Source organism: Saccopteryx bilineata, chromosome 6, assembly GCF_036850765.1.
Source record: "Saccopteryx bilineata isolate mSacBil1 chromosome 6, mSacBil1_pri_phased_curated, whole genome shotgun sequence".
Taxonomy (NCBI): Eukaryota; Metazoa; Chordata; class Mammalia; order Chiroptera; family Emballonuridae; genus Saccopteryx; species Saccopteryx bilineata.
Window position 1 is genome coordinate 178,838,742 of NC_089495.1, and position 26,764 is coordinate 178,865,505.

Sequence of the window (26,764 nt, forward strand, 5' to 3'; positions counted from 1 at the left end):
GAGCCTCGGCTGCTGGAGGGGAAGAGAGAGACAGAGAGGAAGGAGAGGGGGAGGGGTGGAGAAGCAGATGGGTGCTTCTCCTGTGTGCCCTGGCCAGGAATCGAACCTGGGACTCCTGCATGCCAGGCCGACGCTCTACCACTGAGCCAACCGGCCAGGGCCATAAACAGTATTTATTTTAAAATCCTGGATCCTAATGAACATTCATTCTCCTGAAACGTAATAAGATATAATCTGAATTCTCACAATCAGAAACCTTGTATTACCACCCCCTGACACAGAAAGGAAGGAAGGAGTGCAAATTGCTCATCCTAAGTGTGAGAGACAGGAAGACAAAGCATGCGGATAAATTTGGTCCTGATTCTTTCATGCTGACCTTCATTCATTTCTTGTATTGAAAGAGGTTCCTCTGATCTCCCTAAAATCAAAGACACTCTGAATTTTCCAAGGGCACATTCAGAAATGGAAAAAATGAGACAAAGTGAGAGAGACAGGGGACTTCCTATGGAACAGATACTTAATGTCCGCTGGCTTTTGGGGGAACCAGAAAGTTCTTATTTTTTCCAAACACCTTAATTCTCTTTTCCCTACCCCTGTTCCCAACTTGCCTTGTTTAAGCTTACCCAAGATTTCACAGATGTTTACCCTACTGGGCTTCCTTGCCCTGACAAGGGCAAGCCCCCTTTCAAACATTGTCACAACACTGGACACTTGTCATTTGTACCACTTGACAAGTGGTACAATGGTTATAAGCATGGACTCTGAAGTCAGACTGCCTCAGTTTGAATCCTGGCTCTGCCAACTCACTGGCTGTGTGCCTTTGGGCAAGCTACTGTGCCTCAGTTTCCTTATCAGTAAAATGAGGATAATAGTTCTGACCTCACAGGCTTTTTGTGAAGGGTAAGTAACTAAATATTTATGAAAGTGATTAGAACAGTGTATGGCATATAGTAAGTGTTAAGTAAGAGTTCATTTAATAAATAAACATTGTGGAATGAGCTGTTCAATATATCCCTCTCAAATGTAAGTTCCAACTTACTGTTTTATGTTACTGAGGTGCATTTATTATGGCAGTAGATATCTGATACACAGGGTTGGAGTAAAGAAGGCATTACTACTAGTGCTATCATTACTACTACTGGTAGTAAACATTTATAAAATTGTTTGTTCTCTGGCACTGTAGTCAAAACTTTGTAGGCATTATATAATTTAATCTTTGCATTACCTCTTAGAAATAGGTGTTCTGTTGATACCCATTTCTCAGATGAGGAAACTGAGGCACAGAAAGGAGTAAATAACTTGCCCACAATAACACTGGCTTCAGTCCCAGAGGATCTGAAGAGTATTTGAAGTCCTGGGTCAGTTGAGGAAGTTTGCACAGTAGTGACTGGGAACTAAGGCAAAGAGATCAGAACAGCACGGTGGCCATAAAAATGTGTCCCTCTGGTCTGTGCCTGCAGGTGGAGCTTGATTACCACCTCCCTACACACCAACACACACAGATACACAGGCACACACATACACACCTTACGGGTAGGTTAGACTCAGTGATACATCTCCAAATATTCAAGTATGGAAAGGGAAAGTAACTTTACAGTAGAGAGACTGGCAAATACTACCCTGGGTAGGACGTAAACTATAACATTACCAGTGATGTAAACATGACTTTGCTATACTCCCTGACATCAGGTGACAAGTAGGGTCTTTCACTTCTGCCATATTCTTTCCAAAAACCCGTAGCCCCAGTCTAATGATAAGAATAACAACAGGCAAAGTCTGATAGAGGACAGTCTATATAGGGTACCCAGTCAAAGCTCTTCAAGACTATTAAGATCAGGAAAAAGAAAGAAGGAGAAAAAGACCAAAGGAGACAGGGGATGCAATATAGTGCCCAAATTGAATTCAGAAACAGGAAGGGAACACTACTAGAAAAGCTGGTGAAATTTAAATGAAATCTGTACTTTGTTTAGTAATAATGAACTAATATTGACTTCCTGGTTGTGACAAATATGGCAAGATAATGTAAGGTGTTAACAATGATGGAAGTTGGAGGAGAGGTATACTGTCTTTGGATGAGAGGTATACCATCTTTGCAACTTTGATGCAAATCTAAAATTAAACAAAAATTAAAAGTTTAGTAAAAAAAAAAAAAAAAAGAATGTCCTCAGAAATAGTGATCCGATCGATTTAGGATATGGCTTAGACTTTTTTTCTTTTAAGATCCTAGAGGATTTTGATGTGCTGACAAATTTGGGAACTGCTAATCTACATTCTTAAGAGCTACCCCGTTGAGAAGGTCACCAGGGGCTGCGGGTGAAGATGGTCTGTGCTGAGCTACAACTCCTTCTCTGTGATCGCAGAGCAGTGCATCGCCATCGCTCTGGAATGGCTCTCTGCAAATAGGCTGCATTCATTCTCACATTTGTTCCCAGAATCAGAACCAGATCTCTTTGGTAGGAGACTCTAACGTAGTGGTCAGTCCTAATCCCTTACGTTGTCTAAGTGGATATTGAAATGTAACCTTTGTAAAACCAGACTAAAATGGAGTCACTGATGTCAGGGACAAAGGAGACATTCAACACAGGCTCATAAAGGAAACTTAACCTAACTTCATGGGAATGTATAGCTCTTCTCAGAAATCGGCAGAGGACATCAGCCAATCCCCATACTCTGAGTCTGTTTACGCCATCCTCTGAACTTTCCTGTTCCCGACTCAGCTACTTTGCTCCAAAGAGGGATGAAGACCACTAGGCAACCAATCAGCTGAAAAACCCAAATAACTTCTGCATTTATTCCATAAAAAATCCTTTATTCTGTTTTCAACTCTGAACGCCTTGCTCCCATATCCTTGTTTCCTGACGTGCAGGTTGAATACTCTGCAATAAACTCATCTCTCTGCGTTGTTTTGTTCTGCGTGCAGAGTTCACAGTGAATTTATTCCTGACAGGCTGAGTGAATGGAACTCCCGTAAATCAATTCTATTTTCAGTGCCTAATGGGAGCTGACTATTTAAAGGTGTTTTGAAGAGAATCTGTGGGCAATGTGAGGTTACTCCTGTAATAGACCTCTTATGTTAGTTAGCTCATTTAATTTACTTTTAAATTTTGGGTCCAATGTTTTTCTTTTTCTTTTTTTTACTGAGACAGAGTGAGGGATAGATAGGGACAGACAGACAGGAACGGAGAGATGAGAAGCATCAATCATTAGTTTTTTGTTGCGCATTGCGACACCTTAGTTGTTCATTGATTGCTTTCTCACATGTGCCTTGACCGCGGGCCTTCAGCAGACCGAGTAACCCCTTGCTTGAGCCAGCGACCTTGGGTCCAAGCTGGTGAGCTTTGCTCAAACCAGATGAGCCCGCGCTCAAGCTGGCGACCTCAGGGTCTCGAACCTGGGTCCTCTGCATCCCAGTCCGATGCTCTATCCACTGTGCCACCGCCAGATCAGGCGGGTCCAATGTTTTCTTGCAGCTGGGCATATCAGAGACTAGGCACCTGCTGCCTGATGCAGCTCACCTGCTGGCCACCCCTGTCCAGCTGGGAGCCCCAAGTAAGTTCTGTCCTCTCTCTGAGTCTAAATGTCTTCATTCAGACTCACATTTGGGAACTGCTAGTGTCTCCTACTGCAGTGGTCCCCCACCTTTTTTGGGCCACGGACCGGTTTAATGTCAGAAAATATTTTCACGGACTGGCCTTTGGGGTAGGACAAATAAATGTATCATGTGACCGAGACAAGCATCAAGAGTGAGTCTTAGATAGATGTAACAGAGGGAATCTGGTCATTTTTTAAAAATAAAACACCGTTCAGACTTAAATATAAATAAAATGGAAATAATGTAAGTTATTTATTCTTTCTCTGTGGATCGGTACCAAATGTCCCACGGACCGGTACTGGTCCACGGCCCAGGGGTTGGGGACCACTGTCCTACTGGTCCCCTGTTTCTGCCCTTGCTCCACCACGATCCAGAGTGATCGTGTGAAATGATAAAAGCAGATCATGTCAATCCCCTTTGTAAAATCTTCCTCCCGGTGCTGTTCAAATGCAAGCCAGACTCTCCAGGCCACGGCTGATCTGGTCCCCTCAGCTCTCTGACCTCGTTTCCCACCGTCCTCCTCTGCCCACCTCCCTCCAAAACTGTTGGCCTACTGCGGTTCCGCAAACACACCAACCATGCTCCCTTGGTCCCTTCTCCTCAGGAGGCCACCTGTCATCTCTTCATCTTCTCTGAGCCCCACCTCTTGTTACAACCTCACCTTATTTTATTCTCCTGCTCAGTCTTATCTCTGTCTTGTCTACCTGTGGTTTGTACGATGTCTGTCTCCTCCCACTAAAATGTTATCTCCACAAGAGGAGTTCTTACTTGACAAGTTCATACCTGTTTCCCCAGTGCCTAGAACAGCACCAAGCATGTAATAGATGCTCAATAAGTATGTGGTGAATGACAGAGGAGGGAGGGAGAATTGACAGGTGCTACAGGCTGCAACTCTGCATGCTGGAGATCCGTAGTGTTGAGCCCACCTGATGCCCCCTGTGGCCCAGCAAGTATTGCCAGGCTGCCTGTAACCCACAGAACAATGATGCTATCCTTGCCCCCTGTCTGCTCTCTTCCTGCCAGCCTGCTTCCTCGAAGGAGCAATGCCTGTCTTTCTGGCCAAGGCTTCTGCTGCTCTTTATTGGCTCAGGGCAGCCCAGCTTTGGCAGGGCTCAGTATGCTGAGGGCCCCACAGCCCGCACCCACCTCCCTTGAGCTGAGTGGGCGGCCCCAGCTGTCTTGCTCAGCTCAGGGAAAGCTCAGGGAGGCTTCAGGGCATGCCCATTACCCCAACAGCTGTTTTATAGCTGCTATTCTGTAGCTCATGTCAGGGACCCCCAAAACCCGCAGTGATTGCTGGCTCCACACAGTGATGAAGCCATTTGCCACACTCCCCAGGATGCTAACTGCAAACACCATAAGCAGCACGCTCTAGAGCCGCTGCCTGCTCTTCCAGGGCTCCGCGGGTCTCGGCTCCTCTGGACCGATGATTGTGGATTGAGGCAATCAGGTCAGAAAAATGCCTGCGGGGTCCAGCTCAGGCTGGCTGGTGGGCCTGCAAACATCAAAATTACCCAGTTCACAAGGAGGCCTGGCCACTGAAAAGTGGTTGTGGGTGGGGAGGCGCGGGGAACTCTGTGCACAGTGGGGCCAGGTGCCCTCCAGGGTCTGAGCTCACCGGCAGCAGAGGGCAGCAGAGCTGGGCTTTCCCCACGGAGGAGGCAGGGTTCTCAGACAGCGCTCAGGGGTCCCACCCCTGCTACCCAAGCTCTGTGTGTAACCTCCTGGCGTGTGGGCATCACCTGGGAACGTGACAGGTTATCACTCTGGGATGAGGTCATGTTAGGTGGAAATGTTATGTGATTCTGCATGTCCCTGAGTAGTTGATTTGAAGATAATCAAAAGGGAAATTACCTGGGGTGGGCCTGACTTATAGAAAGCTTTTACGAGAGGGACCTGGCACTTCCTGCAAAAACAAGGGGATCACGTGGCAAGGAACTGAAGGTGGTCCTTGACTGGCAGCCAAGACACGGCCCTCAGCCCTGCCATGCCAGGAGCTGAACGCTGCCAACAACCTGAGTGAGCCTGGAAGAGGCCCTCTGGCCCCAGATGAGAAAGTAGCCCCAGCTGACCCCTGGAGGGCGGCCTGCGAGAGACCTTGCACAGAGGCTTGCTACACCGGGCCCAGACTCGCGACCCGTGGAAACTGTGACATAATAACTGTGTGCTGCTTTAAACCACGAGGGTTGCAATAATACTGTTGCATAGCAATAGATAAGGACAACACCTGGGTTCCAGAAAGCCCGCTGTGGGGTCCTGGTGCTGCCTCTCCGAAATGAGAGGCCTCCTAACCATGTGTCTCCGTCTGCTCCTCCCCTTACAGAAGGCTAGTGGGTCATGTGGGGCAGCGTGGGGGCTCTACAAGCACTCATTTAACAAAGTCACAGCAGTGTCCTTACTTGTGAGTGAGGAGGTTGGAGTTGCAGGCTTCCCAGCAGTTCTTGTAGCTCCCTTGATTCCAGGATGTAACCCCCCACACGGGGGTGCAGGGATGGCGTGGAGCAGATCGAAACAGCTAGAGTCGGGATCTCAGATGGGATTCAAAACTAGGTCTGAATGAATGACAGAAGGCCCTACTCTGCCTTCTCCATTAAAACCCTTTGGATTTTTGTCAATGGCCTATTTGGGCAAATGATATAAAACTTACACACACTGACTTTTACCAGGGCATTTTTCCATCAGAGACTTCTGCTCCATTCTTTTAGTTCTTTCCATTTTAACTTAATTTCCTGTTTCGTCCTGGGCGGGCGGGAGAGAATCGACAGCTCACTGATACTGGCTTCAGGTCACCAGAGGTGGTATGCACCGATGTTCTATTGATATTGTTTTTTCAAAATGATAGTGTGATTCTCATGAAGTCAGCTGTATTATCTCTACAACGGGGCTGGGCAGCATTGCTCTGCACCCACCCACTCCCTTTTATATACTTTTTTGGCCAGCCGGAGGCTGAAGTTCCGTGTTGACCGCTGCGGCATCCTCTCTGAGACTGAGAGCTGCCCCTCCCTCCCACTCCCCTGCTGGCAGGCTGGAACTAATCATTTCTCCTCTTGGTCCTTAGCCTGTGTCGTTTTGTTTTTAAAAATATTAACAACAGTCAATTGGAACTCTCATTTTGGTCTGACACTTAGAAACAAACCACTGGGCTCCACTTGCTTTGGGCTCACAGATGGAGTCAGTCCTAAAGTCCCAAGATGCCACACAGAGATGGTTCCCTGATTCCTTTGTAAAAACCCAGAGGCAGCAGGGCATGCCAGAGCACCTGCAGGTGCTCCTGAGGGAGCACGGATCATGGGTGGGTGGGTTGGAGGAAGTTTAAGGACCCAGAGATTCAAGAATGTAATGAGCTGGGAGAAAGAGGCCTGAAGGATGTGAGGGAAAATCCACTGCCCTGAGAGAGGGCCAGATTGATTCCCTGGGCCCAATGCGAGAACAACAGATAAAGGAATGAGAGAGACAGAGAGGAGGAGGATTCCGGAGAAATGATTGTGCAGGGCCTGGGCAGGGTTGGGCTTCCTCTCAAATCAGCAGGAGAAGAGAATCTCCACTTAATTGGGGTGGTGATCCCAGTGGATGGAACTGAGTCTCGATGATGGATCTGGATGAGAATCTCAACCCTGCCATTTCCAAGCCGAGGGACTTAAGCTCATTTTCTTAACCTCACTGCATCTGTTTTTTCAGCTGAAAAATGAAACTATATCTTGCAGGTTGTCGTGGGAGTCAGATGAGAGGATCTATGCAAAAACCTTAGCTTAGAGCCCCACACATGGATGCTGAATAAATGGTGCCCAGTAGGAGCTCAGTGAATGTGTTGAACGTGTGCTGACATACGAATGCACCAAAGCTGGGGATGGCCGATGTGATGCTTGGGGTGTCTGGAGATGACAGTGTGCAATTTGTAGCAGCCATCTCCTGGACACCCACCTTTCCTGTATATTCTGAGGGCCTCTACTGCAAGCACCTACCACTCACTGATGTCTCCAGTCTCAGGGGTAGGCTGGGTGCAAGTTCACATCTCTCAGCCACTGAAGGATGGGAGTTGGTGCATAAATAGCCCAGATTCCCTGCTCTTGAGTTGGGGCAATTCAGGGCTGAGCCCCAGCAGCTGGTAACCTGCTCACTAACCTCCTTGTACTAGTCCCTCCTCATCCCACCCAGCTTCCCTGCTTTCTCCCAGTGCTCCCTAGGGTCATCTCTCCAATACAGCACGGGCATTTGTCCTCCTCTCGGGGTTTGCTTCTGGGAGGACCCAGCCTGAGAAAGAATTCCAACTAAAGAAATTAGAAGCCTTTAATTATTATTTTTTCCTTTGGTAGCTCAGTAAACTGAAGCTGGTACAGGATCTGAAAGAGCGAACCGTTCTGCCCAGGGTCTGACCTTGAGGGGCCTGCTCTCTGATATCTGAAGTGAGTTGAGAAAATACACAGCCAGGACTCGGAATGGTCTTTGGAAGTACCCGAGTAGGCAACTGGATGAGTCAGACATCCCCTGCTAATCTATGGAAGAGTTAAGATGAAGGCTCTGGTGGGGCCTGCTGTGAGGCCCCAATGCAGGTGCCTGGCTTGTTTTCCATGACGCAGCAACTCAGTTGAAAAGCCTTCAGGTTTTTTCCACTGCCTCGTCCCTTGGGCTCCCATTTCCAGCGTGCACTTTGGGCAGAGGGCTGGCAGAGAATTGTTTCTGCCATTACGGGGAGCTCTTGCAACTAGAGGACAAAGCAGCATTGCTTAAACAGTAGGCACTTCTGGAAGGACAGAGAAAAAATATCAAATCAAATCCTGTTGCCCTCACCAAAACAAGGCCAGGTGAAATTTCATATAAACATCATCACAAATCAATAAGAAGCTGAAGTTTTCCTTTTTCCAGTTTCAGCCCAGAGAGGTTTACTCACCCTCCATGTTCAAACAAAAAAAAAAGGGCCCTTTGACTCTCTCTTGAATTTACCAGACATCTGGGTCTATGATTGCTTAGCTTGGAAAGATCCAGTGAGATATTACTCTTGACCCAAGGACAGCTTAAACTTAAACCCTAGGGCTGTAAGTTTGTCTGGAAAAGAAATGAGAAGGCCTATGGTAGCAGAGTAATAAAAACTCATGCCTAAGTACCTGGGTTGTGGAATTTAGTGGAAGTGACATTGCCCCAGGGTGGACCACCAGAGCCTAGTCCCCAGCCTGTGGTACGTGGAAGAGCTATCTCTGATTGGTGAGGGTTGTGGAATTTAGTGGAAGTGACATTGCCCCAGGTGGACAGCCAGAGCCTGGTCCCAGCCTGTGGTACATGGAAGGGCTGTCTCTGATTGGTGGGGGTTGTGGAATTTAGTGGTAGTGACATTGCCCCAGGTGGACAGCCAGAGCCTAGTCCCCAGCCTGTGGTACATGGAAGTGCTATCTCTGATTGGTGGGGGGTTGTGGTAGGTTTTTGTTTCGCAAAAATGGCCCTAACAATTTCTCTATCAGTATGCATAATCTTAGGTGGCCCTTCCCACACTGACTACATGCTTGGCCATCTGACTTACTTTGGCCAACGGGACAGTAACAACAGCCTTGAAAAGTGCTTACACATTGGGGCTGGCCCTCTCTTGCTGTTGTTGGATGATGAGACATGTGGTCCAATCACCCCTGTCACTCCAGCTGAAAACAAGCACCCATCACAATTTAAGGACCAAAAAGACCCCAATCACCAAATAACGGAAGAACTACCTAGTTAATTCATATTACCAGGGAATTGTTGTTATTCAAGCCACTAAGTTTTAGGGTAATTTTTAAACAAAACAAAAAATAATTGTATCAGGGTTTCCCGGCTATTATTCCTCCCTGGATGACATGTAGACCCACTCTTCTCTCCAATCCACTGACTTCCGCCTACTCCACCATTGGAAGGGTGGAAGGAGGACTCAGACCTGATGCATCACCAGTAGACAGCTCAGAGGTCTTCACATCACTTTACAGTTATTGCAGATATCTCAAAATATTGTATATACTAATCACCACTTTGAAATTATGGTAGTTATTAGACTTACCATCAAATACCATTATTTAATGCTTTAATTTAAAAAGATGATATACTATACTATATAGTATACTATATCACAAAATTTTAAAAATATTTTGATAATTGTACTTCAACATAATTGGTTTTCTATGAACTCCTAAGTATTTTACTTTACACATTAAAAGTATCACTCTGAAAAGGAGGGATCTCTAGGCTTTACCAAACTGCCAGTAGTGTCAATGGAACAACAAATGGAAAGCTTATTTATTTATTTATTTATTTATTTTTGTATTTTTCTGAATTGAGAAGTGGGGAGGCAGAGAGACAGACTCCCACATATACCCGACCGAGATCCACCTGGCATGCCCAGCAGGGGGTGATGCTCTGCCCATCTGGGGTGTTGCTCTGTTGCAACTGAAGCCATTCTAGAGCCTGAGGCAGAAGCCATGGAGCCATCCTCAGCACCTGGGCCAACTTTGCTCCAATGGAGCCTTGGCTGTGGGAGGGGAAGAGAGAGATAGAGAGAGAAAGGTAGAGAAACAGATGGGCGCTTCCCCTGTGTGCCCTGACTGGAAATTGAACCCTGGACTTTCACATGCTGGGCCAACACTCTACCACTGAGTCATCCGGCCAGGGCCCAGAAATCTAATTTATATTCAGATAAAATAAATTAAAACTTGGTTGATCTATTTAGTGCATATTCACCCAATTCTGTCTCTTAAAATATTGACATAACTTATGAAGACAACTATAGGGAAGTTGTGGCAAAATAACCCAGAAAACTTTTAGTTGTATCTGATTCTGCAGATCACAGGACCACCAAGAATGCCATAACTTTGTAGGCAGTGTAGATGAACTCAAATGGCTATTGGGGCTATAAAGTTAATAAAAATGTGTAGATTAGACATATAGTGTTAGACTTTGGGGAAAATTAGAAAGGATATACCCTGCCTTAAAGCATTCAGATTCAAGATATTTGCATTGACCAAATAAAATAAGCTTGTGGTGGATAGCATTAAACCAAGAAATCATTAATTTTTCATCCATGGATTAGGAACAAAGTTGGACAACTGGTCAACCTTCATCCTTGAGCTGGTTCTGCCATTGAAGGAAGTATTCTTTTCCAGTACAAATTTCTTATGCCTCAGTTTTTATATCTGTACAATTATTATGGTTTCTTTACCATCTTCCTGTACATAGCTGTCATGAAGTTTATACATTATATCATAGTGAGGAAAACAATTTGAATTAAAAAAAAGTAGGTGTCATTAAACAGATATAGAGTGAATTAATACAATTGTTTGATAAGTGACCTGATAAAAATTTAGTCTTTGAATATAAGACATGTTTGTTTGTTTTTAGGTTGCCAGCTTGCTCATCTGAAAGAGGTACCTCAACAATGATCAAGGGGTTCTTGTCTGCTTCACCTAGAGGCCAACTTTGATCCATTTGACCAGAGTTGTTAGAAGAGTCAGGTGAAATAAAAAAAATACATAAAGGAGACACTCATGTGAGTCTCAAGCCCTAATGTGGAAGACTAATTTTTAATTTCATAATATACAAAAGCTTTATTCAGGAAACCAAAGTTGAAAACAAGTTCAAATAAATAAAATAAAATAAAATAAAGAAAAGAAAATTCAGAGTCCTGGAATGATAGAAAAAGAAAGGACTAGAGCAAGTGGAATAAGAACATGACCTTGAACCTGAATTTGCCGGTCCAAAGAAAAGATCTTGTAGCTATATGCATCTATGGGGCGCACTTCCTCTCTTAGGGCCTGTGCACCTTCTTGCATCCCATCATTCAATCAGATGCCAACCCTTCATGTTTGCCTTCTCACTGGATTAGACTTGTCTTTCTATTGAGTCTTTTTGGTGACTGATGAAAACATGAACTACTGTCGATGAAAGCAGGGGTAGGAGGACTCCTTTTCTTTCCCTCTTCTTATCTCACTCTTTTCCCTTCCCATCATTGTAACCAAGGAAATTTGTGGCAAATTCAATATTATGCTTGGATGGGACAAAGGCTTACACTCATATTTTCTTCCTTTGGGCCATGTATGTCCTTATGAAGCCTTCATGGGACACAGCCTATGTAGCTATACAAGGAACTAGAAATATGGATATATGAAGGGAAATCAACACCTATTTAACTATTCTATGTCAGTATCCTGGGTTTGGCTCTCATTTTTTAGTTTATCAGCCTAGTAGAGGTCATCAGTGCCCCAGCTTCTCAGGATACCCATGCACCTAACAAAGTCATGCTAAGAGGCAAAGTGAGCCAAAAGAGGAGAAACTTGGGCCAGAGGACCAGAATCCCTGTTTCTGCTGCTATGTGTTGTTTGAATTTCATGGAGTTACTTTGTCTCTCTGTACCCTGAAGCTAAAAATGCTCCAGGTTTTAAACTTCGAGAGACAAATGGGGAGATAATGGGAAATTGTATCTATATTATTCAGACCAATGTCCAATTTATTCTTATTGCTGATAAATGATGGGATCAAGTGCTGAGGTTCTAATAAAGCTGTAGAATGAGTAGGAAATCAAAATCATTGAGGCTTCAGATGACTTGGTCTCTGGTCAAATGCCACTTCTCAGATAGGCCTTCCCCCATGGCCCTCTCTGAATCAGCACTCTACCTTCTTGAGGTCATCACTCCATTCCCCTGCCCTGAATTATTTTATTTACAATATTCTCTGCCATTTTCTACTAAAATGTAAGCTCTCTGACAGGAGGAGTCTATTGGTTTGGTTTCCCTTGCTTAGAACAGTGCTTGGCCTATAATAGAGGACATTAAATATTTGATGAATGAATGAATTATAACGAGGAAAGAACATCTTACAAAATCAGGAAAATCTGAGCCCAGAAATATGTGAAAGAGCCATCCTTCACTTTGGTTATTTTATGTTCTTGAGGGCAAGTTAGTTTGTTCTTCTAAATCAGAGAGAATTTGCCTGTGGTTTTTTATCCATCCCAAGCTTCTGAAGCAAAAAAGGAAGGATGACTTATTACATCTGCCTTGAAACTGGTTTTTCTCCTAAACAAATTGTGTGGGTCTAGTATGTAAATATACTCTTCCATGACACTCCACACTCACCACTCACACTATATTGATGTAAGCTGGGCATCCAGCTTAGCTGAACCAATCAGAGCCTTCACTGAGATTTTTGAGTATGGGTTATGGACAAAAAATGGCAGTCTTTTTTCCATAGTGAATGCGTGGGAAGTACAAACTGGGTGTTCATGTTTCTAGTATGTGGAGGGAGGAACTGGTTTTTTAACAAGGGAAGTGAAGTCAAGGTAATAAAAGAAATAGGGTAGAGGTACCTGAGGGAAACCTTGGTAATGTTTAAACATGGGTTTGAGTTGTTTCTGAATGCCAGCTGCCTCTCTGTCCTTCCAACGGTTTGACCGTTCATTTCTTTTGAGCCAATCACTTTCTGTTTTGCCTAACCCACTTATTTGGATTTCTGTCATTTAAAAAATCCAACTAGACATAAGAAACATAGCTAACATTTTCAGGAAGCTCTGCCTGCTCAGAATTATAGGACTTTTGCACCCTACTTTTATAGATATGGAGTGACCATTTAAGCCCAAAGATGTCTGAGGATAACAGCATACTGGGAGGTTTCCCGACTGGAGTGTGGACCTGGAAGCAGAAGTGGCAAGGCAGCACAGGGCAGTAGAAAGAGCACTGCATGGTGAGTCTGAAGCCCTGGCTGCAATGCTCACCCTGCGACTTTAGCAAGTAATTTATCTCTGGGTCTAGTTATTTGTCATCCTCCCCCAAGAAGTGAGAAGTGAGGGGGCAGGTAGACAGACTCCCACATGTGCCTGACCGGAATCCACCCAGCATGCCCACCAGGGGGCAATGCTCAGCCCCTCTGGGGTGTTGCTCCACTGTAATCAGATCCATTCTAGCACCTGAGGTGGAGGCCATGGAGCCATCCTCAGCAACGGGCCAACTTTGCTCTAATGGAGCCTTGGCTGAAGGAGAAGAGAGAGACTAAGAGAAAGGAGGGGGGAAAGGGTGGAGAAGCAGATGGGTACTTCTCCTGTTTCCCCTGGCCGGGAATAAAACCTGGGACTTCCACACACCAAGCCAATGCTCTATTGCTGAGTGAACTGGCCAGGGCCATATTTGTCATTTTTATAAAATGCCATTCATAAGGTCTGTTCAAGCAACCCAAATCTCTGATTCTATGTGACAGGAGGGCAAAAAGAAAGGTGATGTGAGTATCAGGATCCCTTTCTCTTTTTTTCTTTTTTATTGAGAGGCAGGAAGGCAGACTGATAGACTCCCACATGTGCTCTAACTGGGATCCACCCAGCTTGCCTCTTATAGGGCGATGCTCTGCCCATCTGGGGCCACTGCTTTGTTGCTTGACAACTGGACTATTTTAGTGCCTGAGGCAAGGTCATGTTGCCATCCTCAGCACCAGAGACCAACTTGCTCTAACCTTTCAAGCCATGGCTATAAGAGTGGAAGAGAGAGAGAGAGAGAGAGAGAAGGGGGAGGGGTGGAGAAGCAGATGGTTGCTTCTCCTGGGTGTCCTGGCCAGGAATTGAACCCGAAACTTCCACACACTGGGCCAACACTCTACTGCTGAGCCAACTGGACAGGGCCAGGATCCCTTTCTCAAGGTCAGTTGGTGCTCTTCAAAACAAGAAATTGCAGGGATGAATGGAAAAGGGTCAGGCCCTTTCATTGCACCTGAGGCAGTTTACTAGGGGTTCAAAGAGAAGAATTATCCTTTGCACAGTGGGTACTTTTCTTCTTTAGTATCTTTCAGAGGATGTAGGCTAGGACTTTAGAAAGAAGTAAGGGTCTGTTTTACCATTTGGTGAGATTTTAAATTTTGGCCAGTTTTGGGGGGATTCTCAGAACCAGTTTTATTGTTGCAGACAGGAAAAAAAATAATAAGGGAGCCCTCTGTCCTCTTCCCAAGACCCAGTCCTCATTCTGTGGACTCTCACCTCCCTCATCCCTCAAACTCATTCTGATAAACGAGACCGTCTTTATTACTAAGTCAGAAAGCTAGGTAGGGGCTTCTATCCAGTGGCCTCGAACAGCTTTTCTCTCTTCAAGTACCTAGTCACAGCTTTTGCAATTATAGAACAGTGGAAAGTCCACATCCTCATCAGACCCAGTTTAAGATCACTGTTCACACTTGAAGGAGTTACTAAGATCTCTAGGACACTGGTTTTGGAACTTGAGCATGTGCCGGAATCACCAAGACCTGATGAAAACACAGGACACGCTGGCCCCAGCCCTGGAGTTTCAGATTCAAAAGGTGTGGGGTGAGGCCTGAGGAACACATTTCTAACAAACTCTTGGGTCATGTTGATGCCGTTGGTTCAAGGGCTATAGTTTGAGAATGTGTCCTAGGAGAGTGCTTCACCGGTTGTGGAGGGTCAGTAGTACTGCATTTGGGATCTAAGTTCAAACTCAAGTTCTCTCTCTAGTTAGTTGTGTGAAAGAATAAGAAACCACTTTCTCTCCAAGACTCATTAATTTCTACCCTGTACCTTAAGATGAGAACCTTCACTTTTGGGGAAGACCAGTTTTGGGAAGATAGCTCCTACCATCCTCCACCCTTTCCTTTATTTGCCCTTCCCACCCCTAACTTAAACGTTCTGTAAGATGGCAAATAGGAAGTGAACAAGCATGGCTCATTCCCACGCTTGGCTTTTCCTCTGGGATTTGTCTGCCCACAGCAAATTAACATTTACTTACCCTCCAAGCTGCGCACTTCCTGACCCAGGCTCTGCACCTCAGGAGGGATGGTGGAGGAGGGAGGCAGGACCTGAGCTCTTCTGGCTGTCCTGTCTGACCACACGTATCTCTGCAGCCCTTTCTCCTTTGGTGGGTCCCAATGTCGAGACTTGGAGAAGGATTAGGAGTAGGGAAGCAGGCTGATCCTGTCTGCTGGTCCTGAGCATTCCCTGCCCCCCCCCCATCAGGCTTTAATAAAAAGCCTGATAATTTCATCACTAACCCCTCTCCATGTATCAGTTGGTTCACAGAGAAGGTAGCAGTGGCAATTAGGCCCTTGGAATCTTTGGTAGAACCTTGACCAAATAGTATGCTCTCTAGTCAAGTGTGGAAAATAACACCCACCACTTAGGAGGCTGTTGTAGAAAGTAAATATAACACTAGCCACAATAGACAGTAATAAATAACGAGCCTGCCGTAGATGCTCGAAGTGCTCTCTTGTCTTGTGGACCTGGATCTGCAGGAAAGTTCCCAAAAGCAGAATCTGAAGTCATTCCTATATATAGGATTGCTTTGTAAGCCTTTTTCAACTATAAAAGGGAATCACTCTGTGAATGTGGCTTAGGAGCATACATTTTTCAGTTACTATAGGTAGCCAATGCAGGTGATATATATGTATCGGTTTATATATTGGTTATATATATATATATATATATATATATATATATATATGCTTAATAAAGCTAAAGTTTTGAATGACGTGATGCATTAGGAATCTTATACCCAAGGCTGGCTGTGAGAAAGTCTGTGTTCGCACCCCTTCATACTGTGTGCACATTCAAGAACACACATGCACACACACAATATTTAGTAAGGAACCCAACCCTCCCCGATGAAAACCTGAGTACAAAGCCTGAATACAAAAGGAAACCAACAGACGTAGCTTTAATAATGAATGGTTCACTAAATAGCTTACAGCAGATTTCTTTTTCTTAAGCTAAAAAGTAGCAGGAAATTTTGTATATCATCGCTTTGAACTGCTTATGGGCCTTAAAAACTCAAGGCATTAAGCAAGAGTGGACCAGTGTGTAGTCAAATCATAACCAACCCTCTTTGGTCTCCAGTTGATGTCTTGAAAATCACAGGACCATTCCCAGAGACGCTACGCAAAGACATTTTTAAAACTTCCTCTCAAATAGAAAAATCAGACTAATGACATATTTTCTCATATTACAATGCATGCTTCTCAAGCTAAAAAAATAATATGATACCCAGACTTGTTTCTTAAAGCAAACTCAATATTGTAAAGATAAAACGAAGCATCTGGTCCTCACATAACCTCCAATAAAGAACACTGCAGACCTAGCATGGCAAATGGCAGATAATAAAACATGGTAGCAACAGTCCCACCCTCTCCCCCAGAATGGTGGAGGTGACAGAACTTCATTAGCATTAGCTCATCTAGGTCTCATGGCAACCCCGTGATGTGTACATGGCAGCTCCTGCTTTCCTTTTACAGACGTGAAAACTGAGGCTCCGTTCAGGTTAAGTAAGTTGGCCAGGGTCATACAGTTGAAGGAACACAGACAGGCTAAGTATGCAGCCATCTGACTCTCAATCTAGGGCTCAATGAGCTTGTCTGGATACTTAGTTTCTCCTGACCGCTCAAGTATCATATCTGACCTGACTTTTTAGTTCCAAGGACTGACTTGAGTTCTTTGGATTTTGCTAGCTGATGTTCAACATGTTAGGGGCATGGTTTCTATTAGAATATCTCAATGGACTATGTAAAAGTCCCTGAAAAACCCATGGAATGGTGGGGAAACACAGGGACATTGCAGTCAGAAAGACAAGAATTCCAAACTGTTTCAAGGTTGCTATGAAAATTGAATGAGATGATGCATGCCAAGGGTGTGGTGGGGCATACCATAGGTATTCAATAAGTTACTTACTTTTTCTTGTGGTCATTATGTAAGATCTCCATTCTCAGCTGAGAAAGTAGGGTGCAGAATAACTGCTGATGGCTTTTTCTTAGGGGTAAATGTGTCTATAAGAAACTGTTAAATATATATTTTACAAACTGATGGACCACAGCATAGCTAGGTTTACTATTCTTTCCTAGGTAAGAGGCATTGGATTTTTTTTAAAGATTGATGTGTTTGAAGGACTTTCTAGGAAGCCAAATCAACATGGAGAGTTTGTATATACACCATGCCACCAATTCTAACAGAGCAGTAGCAAAAATAAGGCAAGAGTTGGCCTAAGTCACGAATGTATCACCCTGATAACTAAAATATGTCTCAACGGATGTATGGCATCGAAAATATTCTTTCTATCTTAATGAAAAGTAAAGAATTTAACTGTGTATTTCATATATGATAAATAGCTTGGTTTTATATGCGAAATTTACTTTAGTCATTCAAAGGCAGTGGCTTTCCACCTCTGAATATAAACCTGATTTTAGCAATGCTCTTTGGAGTACCTTCTAATTCTTCATTAGTATTTTACTCCCTGACTCACAGGTGACACAGCAGCAGGTCAGAAAAAGAAATTACTTGTCAAAGTTTGGCAGCTAGTTGGGTGAACAAAAGTGTTTCCTTGGGACATAATTTTATTTTAGTATTTGAGTTGTTTTGATCATAACTTTTGATCAATAAAAGAAGGAATTACAGTGGTAGACTTCCTTTCTCTGCAAAGGGATGGCTGATATCCTTATTCACTCACTCAGATCCTGTACACCTGTGTGTGACAGGCACTGTTACAGATACTGAGGGTTCAAAGATGTTTAAGATACTGTCTTGATCTCAAAGACTGTCATGGCCTATTAAATAAAAAAGAAATGCCTAAGTACATAATTACAAAGCAATGTGATAAATCTTATAAGAGAGATGAGAGCATTGCTCACTGATAAGAAGAGGGGGAAACTAATACCTGGGGACTGATCTTCAATCTTTGGCTTGTTTAATGATAGGAAGTGAATTGGCTTAGAAGTTACTGCCATGCAAAGAACCTGCTATTTCTTTCTCTGTTACCTTAGTTTTGCTCATGAATTTGAGTGGGGACTAGGCTTTCTGGTCTAGGAGGTACCATGTTTCTTGAAGCTTGACCTGTTTTACCTTTGAGTGCTAGAAAATAGTCTATATAGGAAGAGGTCACAGTAGACTGGGATATAAACATGTATTTGAGGAAAATTTTACTAAAGTCCTAGTTAATTGTCATGTGAAGAGACAAATTTACACAAAGACATAATTGAGATATTTACTAAGTTCTTTGATGCATTCTGACCATTAGGTAGAAACCTTCATTCAATCACGTATTTTAGATGGAGAACCAAGTTCCTTTTTAACCTGAGTTAATGTCTTAGTTTCTCAAAGGGATCCCATGTGAAACACGTCTTCTAAAATAATAATAACCTCAAAAGGGGATGCCCAGCAACATTCATTGAGGGCAAAAACATATTGCTTTTATTTACTGCTCTATCGATCTTTAGTAATCAGGATAATGTTTCTGGTATATGACAGATGTTCAATAAATATTTGTTCAAAAACTAAATTAATTAAAAGTACCCTAATAATAGGTGATTTACATTTAAAGAATACAGGGACAGCCATCTTGTAATGAGAAAAAGTGGATATATTCAACAATTTCTCATGCTTAAATCAGGAACACTATCTTAATTTTCAGTGTTAAAATAAAGTTATAATAAACTTCCCCATTAAAAGAAAAGTTCATGGCACTACTGCCTATGAAAATCATTTGCCAGGGTCCTTTATAGAAGCTTACTGGTATGTCCCTCTACTTTCTCTTTATCAATGGAGAAGTCACAGTGTGATTTACCTATAGCTAGCTGTCAGACCAACCTCGCATTAAGTGTAGGAAAATTTAAGAAATTTAAGCTCAACTGAGAGCTTTCTCTAAAATAGTATTGAGGCAGGAGAGCTGGGTGACTCTGGCCTCAGGGGGGCACCGAAGAGACTTTCATCTTTTACATGATGTCATCGGTAAAGGACAGAGGCAGTAAGTAATTCAAGCCTACAGGCATGAAAAGTCATCTCCCAAGTTCAAAATCTGTGACTAGTTTGAATATAGGAAATGAGGGGGAAGCTGAGACCAGATGGTCACTTTATAGAACCTACCATTTTCAGAGGAAAGTAACCTATTCTTCAAGTGTAAAATGGACCAACTTGGAAGACAACATGAGGTGAGTAAGCAGAAAGTGCAGTCTCGATTTAAGCCATGAGAAGTAAGCATCTTTGGGTAGTAGAAACCAAGTCAGTTCAGCAACAAAACCCAAATACAGAAGAAAAGATAAATGCATTGCTTTAGTTTTCCCTTCACCAGATCAGAATTCAGCTTTTATTAGCTAAGAGGACCAAATATATTTCTTTCTGGCTCCAAGACAACAATTCATAAACCTAGTGTAGTAGCTGTCAATCAATGTCAATCCAGTGCGGGCACGGCAATTCACTTCGAGTTACTCAAGAGTGGTTGTTAAGCATTTAAAAGGAAACATTACAGGAAAATCCCTTAAACAGGATTTCCTCCATCTCTTTTTGGGGATACAGATTTGTTTTTATCATGAATCACTTGTGACCCTAACCTTTGTGAGCTAGCAGGAAGAAAATCTGCTAAGATCTCCTTTTGTAATATCATGTTTTACTCTGGGAAGGATGCTGAAATCTGCAGTATAAACGGAGTTGTAGCAACAAGAACATGGCTTTTCTGAAAGTGAATTAACTCACATGTGACTATAAATTTAATATCATATGGCCAGTTGTTACCTCTGAACTTTAAAACTTCTTCTTCTCCTCCTTTGTCTTGAAAGCTGTACCACACCCCCCTCCCCTTCCTTCAGATTCAACCAGTTTTTGAGTTGGCTATTTAGTATCACGTGATTCAGATCATGTGGAAATGTTACTTGTTAAGTACTTAAGGGTTCACAATTGTGTAAAAGCTTCTGTTTTCTCTTTTCTAAAGAGACAGAAGAAGAAAAAGGAGGATATAGCAGCTAATAAATTACTTTAATTCAGACTTAAAGTAGCTATAGATGATCAAAGGGGTGTCTAGAAAGGAATAAAAAATAGTTAATTAGTTGAAAAAAGAGTGATAAAAAGTTTAGGTAGGTGGTAGAAAACAGTCTGGGCCAGACAGCAATCAATCTGATTGAGAAGAAAGGCTGGTCCCCAAAGCGGTGATGACTCAGAGCAGGGCTTTGGGGGAAAGGCCAGCACTCCTCAAGTCTGATTGAACAGACTTCAGAAAGATAATGGCAAAGCAATTATTGAGGGGACATGGGGGGGGGGAGAGAAAGAGGGAGGGAGAGAGATTGAGGAAGAGGGAGACTGTAGTTGTAATTAGTCTTATGATGGGGGAGGGAGTCCCATCAGTTACTAAAGCAATCTGCAATCTTAAGGCAGTGCCAGCTGAGACCACCAGGTCACTGAACCCAAACCTATTCCCTGGGGTTTTCAGCACTGATTTCATTAACTTCCACATGGTGGGACTACTGGAAACCAGTAGTCCAGTGCCATCATGCCATGGATGAAGAAACTGAGTTCAACAGTGGTTGAGTGACTTAAAGATGGTGTGATTCCAAAACAGGATATTACAAGCAGTTGCTTCAGGGCTAGAACCGGTTCTCCTGACTCCTGATCAACATCCTTTGCCATCATGCTAAGCTGCCCAACTGAGAGGGAAAAGATATTAAAAAAAAATAATCATTTCCATTCTCTATGCCTCGTTTGGCCAATATGAAAAATGTGCATGATGCACAAGGTAGTACGTATGTGGTTAAGAGCTTAGTGTCTGGAGTCGAAGTGATTGCATTTTAATTCCGTGTCTGCTCCGTGATGTTAGACATGTCACTCAGCTTTTCTCTGCCTCAGCTTCCCCATCTGTACAATGAAAATAATAATAGTACCCTGGCTACAATGTTGCTATGAGGATTCAGTGAGCTAGCAAAGGTAAAAGCTTTCCAAATTAGGGTTCATTCTTCTCCCACAAAGGCCTATTCTGATTACTCACTGCTTTGGATAGCTCTGTCCTTCTAAATCAGATATATGGCTTACTTACTAAATGTTATCTTGTATTATATATAAACTCGTACAACTACGGTTGGCATCATTCATTTAGATATCAGAAACTTCTTGGACTTTTATATTGGGTCAAGTGCTTTGAGATCCTTGTGAAAAAAATTATGTAGAAGTGAGAAGCTGTAGTTATTACAGGAATAATAGCAATTTTGAAGAGTTCACAGTGCAGCTGGAGTTCTCTGAAAATTTCTAAGTCTCTTTCCTCTTGTAAAAGTAATTTTTAAAAAGCTCTTTTTCCACTTATCACAACCTGCTTTCTCATTGCCATGTCACGGCTCCTCCCTCCCTCTTAATTAATAGTTGGAAATCCTTCTGTACTCAGTAGAATACCCACCAGTCCGACCCCCCTCTTAAAGCATCAAACGCCACTACCTCCAGATTTCCCCCAGGGAGTCAGCTTGACAAAACGTTATCCTAAGGATGCCTCTTATGCCAGCGTTATGGTAAAGAACAGATGAGGATAGTCCCTTGACATTTCAGAGCCAGAAATGAAACAGCAACAAGATTTACGTCTGCAATTGCCACAGCTTCCTCCACGAGAACGCATGGACTATTTCGGTTCCGCAGTTCCATCAGCATTTGGAATTTTGAAGCTCTGCTGCGAGAGTAAGAGATTAGAATAGTTCAGACCTCAAGCTAGCCCTGAAGTGAGGGTAATCAGCAAAATCATTATGGTGGAAGGAAGAGAAATAGTATATAACACCCCTTTCACCTCAGTCTTCTAAAATTTTACCATAGTATCTATTTTCTTTTTACAGTTTTAGCCACTTGGGGTTGGTTCTACATATCATGCTGCCTGAAACCTGAAAAGAAAAAGGAAAACAGATACACACACACACACACACACACACACACACACACACACACCCAGGCAGCGGATTTGACAACGAAGAATACTCAGAAGGTCAAGAGAGTGTTGTGCATAACTATTACTCAAGCATACCTCTGCGCACCTCTCCTCACCAGATTCCTGACCTGCTTTTCCATTTCTCTGGCCGATGCTCATCTTGAGTTATTGGTTTTAGTTAGGAATGGTAAATTGAAACTTATAATTACCTTCTGGGCAGGGCTTCTATGTCCACCTGTGTCCTGAAGAGTGATCCTAAAAGGTGCCTAAATGAGGACCGATTCTTTTCCAAAATTAATCATCCCTCATGATAATCAATTGCTTCCCTCTATTTTGGGAAGAGTGCAAATTTAATCCACTTTGTCAATAGAAATTCCTAGATATTAAAGAGGACCTGATCACTTTGTTTTATCAGCTTCTGCTCAGAAATCAATGTTAGAGGATAAAGTACCAAATCCTCAGCTTGGCATTCAAGGCCTTCCACAGAAAGCTCCGACTCTCCATTTCAGCATATTTCCTGGCACAAGCTCTCGTACCACCAAAACGGGATGGGCATTTTTAGGGTTTGCTGACCATGACTCCAGCTTGCCTAACTTTAGTTCGGCCTACGCTGTCACATTCCCTTAGCAGGCCTCCCCCTGCCTCTCTCTAATCTCAAAAAGCTAGCTCAAGTCCTGTGTCCTCTCTCAGATCATACTAGAATTTACATTCCTTAGTTTTGTTCACCCTTACGTGGCAAGTAATTATATATTCCCTCATGATTTTTCTTCTATTGTTTTACTGCATTTTCATTTTGGTATATTTATTAATTTTAATTATTTATTTTTTTAAATTAAGATTACTAGTGCTAAACATATTGAGGTCAAAGACCATATAAGCATGAGAGTTTATATCCTCTGCGGGCTTCATTTAGGTATCTGGCGCTCACTGACTGATCAATATCTTCCTATCAAGCTGGTCTCTGCTGACAGGGATGACACTGCAGAATTGTATCTAGGGCTGAGGCTGTAAACACCAATTTTCTTATCTTTACAGCACTGTGAAGCAGGTCCATACCGTGAGAAAAAGTTTATTCATAGTACGTCATCTAAAAAAGCAGATTTATCTATTTTATCCTTCATGTCTCCTCTCTCTACTAATCATCATTTGGATTTCTACTAATCATCAAAGCCTGCATGTTCTGTTGAAGGCCAGCTGCTCCAGGAAGAGGTGCTACTGGCAGAAACATCAATTTTTTGGATGATGACCATCACTCCAGGGGTACCTCTTGGAGCTTAGGAATGTCTTTAGACAAGCTAATTAAGGGGCAGTTTGTATTGTGTTTGTGTATGTGTGGCTGTGCATGTTTAACAAAGTAAAAAAAAAAAAAAAAAAAAGAAAGTGAATTCTTGGGAGATTTTACCCTGGAGATATTAAGGAGGTTATTGTTTTGTACTCTGAGTGCCAAGGTGGTAAGGCAGAAAATGCCAATGAGCAAACAAGCAGGTCCTGTCAGAGGGTCTGCGCGACTGTTTCCTGGCGCCTCCTTATGTCCATCTGCTCCTGTCTCTTCTCTCCATATTGCCCTGAATTTTTTTAAAATTTAAAACTCAAAATAGGAAATCTCCTGAATTGTTTTTCCTGAAGCTTATCAATAATATAAATGCTAAATTCATGCTTCAATTATGTTTTTCTTTAATTTCTCAGCAAGCTGTTCTAGAATTAACTCCATAATTGTGCACATCGCCACTTCCTCCCAGATCTGTGCTCTTTGCCAGCTTCACTGCAGTCTTCTACCTTCTCACTCCCCCCCCCCCCCAGCCCTCCACTAGCAAACAAACCCAGCAGTAATTACTAATATCCAAGCACGTAATTCCGGCAGCGCTAGGCTTTTTCATTTGATGCAACTACGCAGAGATTTATCTGGACATGCAGCATAAAGTCAAAGTCTTTTGATAACTCCTCCCCATCTTTCCTCCCCTCCTCCCACCACTAAAACACAGTTGTTTATTTCATCTGCACATTTAAGAGTTATAAAACTATTCCATGCAGTTACATACTGTTGAATAATCATTTTACATCTATATACAATAACAAGTCAAGATATACTAATAAGGGAACACATGTTTATCCATAAAAAACAAAAAAAAAACACTAGAAAATAAATACATAAGAGAGAGTGCCTTTCCTATGTGGACAGGACATTTTAGCATCTCTTGTATAAAAATGATTGGAGTTGTAACTAACTGAATTCGAGACCTTATTTTGAGGCTTTTCAGGGGATCATGATAGCATTTCTTTAATGCGCTGTATATATTCTTACATAACATACTATTACTGTTTTTTTAACAACCACTCAAATAGTCTGATTTTGCTCCTGCTCATTTTATGTAAATTTTACTTACAGCAAATAGCTAGAAATATCTCTGTGATAATTTGTGTTCACTTAGAGGCTCTAAGTCTCGGAGTAGAGAATGGTTCAAGCACTATCATCACCTTAGCCAAATCCCGCAGTGCTGTCATAGAAATTGCAGTAGATCTTTAGGTCAGAGTCCAATTTCAATCTGACACCATGGACCTTTCACCACATCCCCCTGAAGGACACTGCTGGATTCTCTCAAGGAAAACCAGTCTTAACACTGTCAACATCAGAAAAGACCCACCTGAGATAAGCAATATCCATAGGAAACGCTTCCACTCACTCTGAAACCATAGCCAAAGGGTTAAATCTATACCCTCTAGGACCTGGAATATTTTTTTCAGACATGTATAAGGATGGGGGAGAAAGAAGAGGAAGAAGGATTCATTCTTAAAGTTGATTCTGCTTAGTTCAACTACCCCCATATTTTTTGTCAAATAGAAATATATACGGATGATATGGGCATCTTCCTATATACCTCATTCATGCCCACCTAAGATCTGTAGACAGGTCTACTCTGTGCTAAAAACAAAAACAAACACAACCCTTGACATATAACTGGAGGATAAAAGAAGTTTTTTTTTTTCTAAAATGTGTTTATATTCTACCTACAAAGTGGGGAGGAGGACACCCCAAAATTTCCACAAGTAGACTATTATATTTTTGAAGCTATGCAGGGGCTGAGAGGATGAGAGCAGGTAATTGCCTGGAAAGGAGTCTCTGTGGACAGGATTTATTTTTTATTTTATTTCTTTTTTTAAAACCTATTATGCCTGCTTTATTAGGGGTCCCTGTAAGACCCCGGTCTCAAAGAGGCAATTTGGCCTGCAGCCCTGGAACGCGATCCCTGGCCAGGCATCTCTGCCGCAGATACGACCGACGCTGTGGCCGGACCGCTGTTCGCGGTGCTGAAAGGTGGAGGGTGCCAGCGCGGGCCCCCGGTGTTGCTGTCCAGGGTGCTGAGTGCGCTCCGCCGCAGTCCCCTAGGCTAGCCCACCCCCACCGGCTCTCCACAGAACCCTCCCATCCAGCACGACCCGCCCGCCGCCCGCCAGCCCGCAGTTGCCGAGGAGCAGGCGGCATAAATCAAGTCCGTAGGGCATGGAGGCTGCTGTCGCTGCTGCGGCTCTGCTTGCCCGGGGCGGGAACTCCCCCTTCTCCTTTCGCTTTATCAGCGCCCACACCCTACCATTTGCCTAATTCTTTCTTGGGTAATAGCGCCCTAACGTCAATATAAATCATAATAATAGGGTCAAAAACGACAGGGTTTGTTTATTTTGGTCTACAGAAAAGAAAAATAAAACAGCAACCTCAGAAAACTGCATCGCAAAATGGAAGAGAGAGGATCCCACTACTGTTTCAAAAGAGTAAGTTGTTATTCAGCACGTATCCTTGCGCTTCTCCTCAATCGCTCCATCTGCACCGTCCCCATTCATCCCTTCCCCAAGCAGCTCACCTCGAAAATACTTTATAAAGCCCCGGCGGGAGTCTAGCCAGACGCGCACACACAAAATACCGCACCCTAGGCGCACATTTGCCCAAGTTCTCTTGGTCTGCCCAGCTGTGGTCCCCTCTGGGTAGGCAGCCACCAGCTAGATCCACGACCCGAGGAGTGGGCTCCTTACCTTGGCTTCTCCAGAGGGTGGTGTTCGCCTGGCCCCTGCAGGTTGCAAGTGTGGAGGAGCCGCCGCCGAGCAGGGAGGGAAGGAAAGACAGCAACTGACCTCCCTAAGGTTTCTTCTTCAATGCAACGTGAGCTCTGCCCTCATCAAAGATGGCCGTCCCTTTTGACGTCAGCAGCTTTTAATAGCCATCTTCTGGAGGGGCGGGGGGAAGTCTATTAGAGGGAGGAGGGAGGGCGGGCAGAGGCTGGGGGTGAGAGGAGAGGATCTCGAGGTGCCCAGCGCTTGACTCAGCTCCCTGTGCGCTTTACTGCAAACCTTTGTATTATATAGTCTTTTATAAACACACAAACAGGACTATTCCTATAACTCCATTTTAACACCCGGTCTCGTACAAACACGTTTATCTCGCTACCTGTTTTCTGTCATTGTTTGTATATGTGGTGTTCATATATGTGTATGTATGTATGTGTGTGCGTATGTGTGATATATATGTGTATATATATATATTATA

The 26,764-nt window shown here is 43.4% G+C and overlaps 1 protein-coding gene across 2 annotated transcripts in view; it reads right to left on the reverse strand.

Annotated features, from left to right (window-relative positions):
- The window catches only part of SNAP25 (synaptosome associated protein 25), an 86,017-nt gene extending 59,610 nt beyond the window's left edge, over window positions 1-26,407 (reverse strand). For both annotated transcript variants that reach the window (XM_066236043.1, XM_066236044.1), the window contains exon 1: window positions 26,254-26,407. The gene's annotated coding sequence lies outside the window, so the exon portion shown is untranslated. The remainder of the gene's footprint in view (window positions 1-26,253) is intronic.
- Window positions 26,408-26,764: the final 357 nt, after the last annotated feature.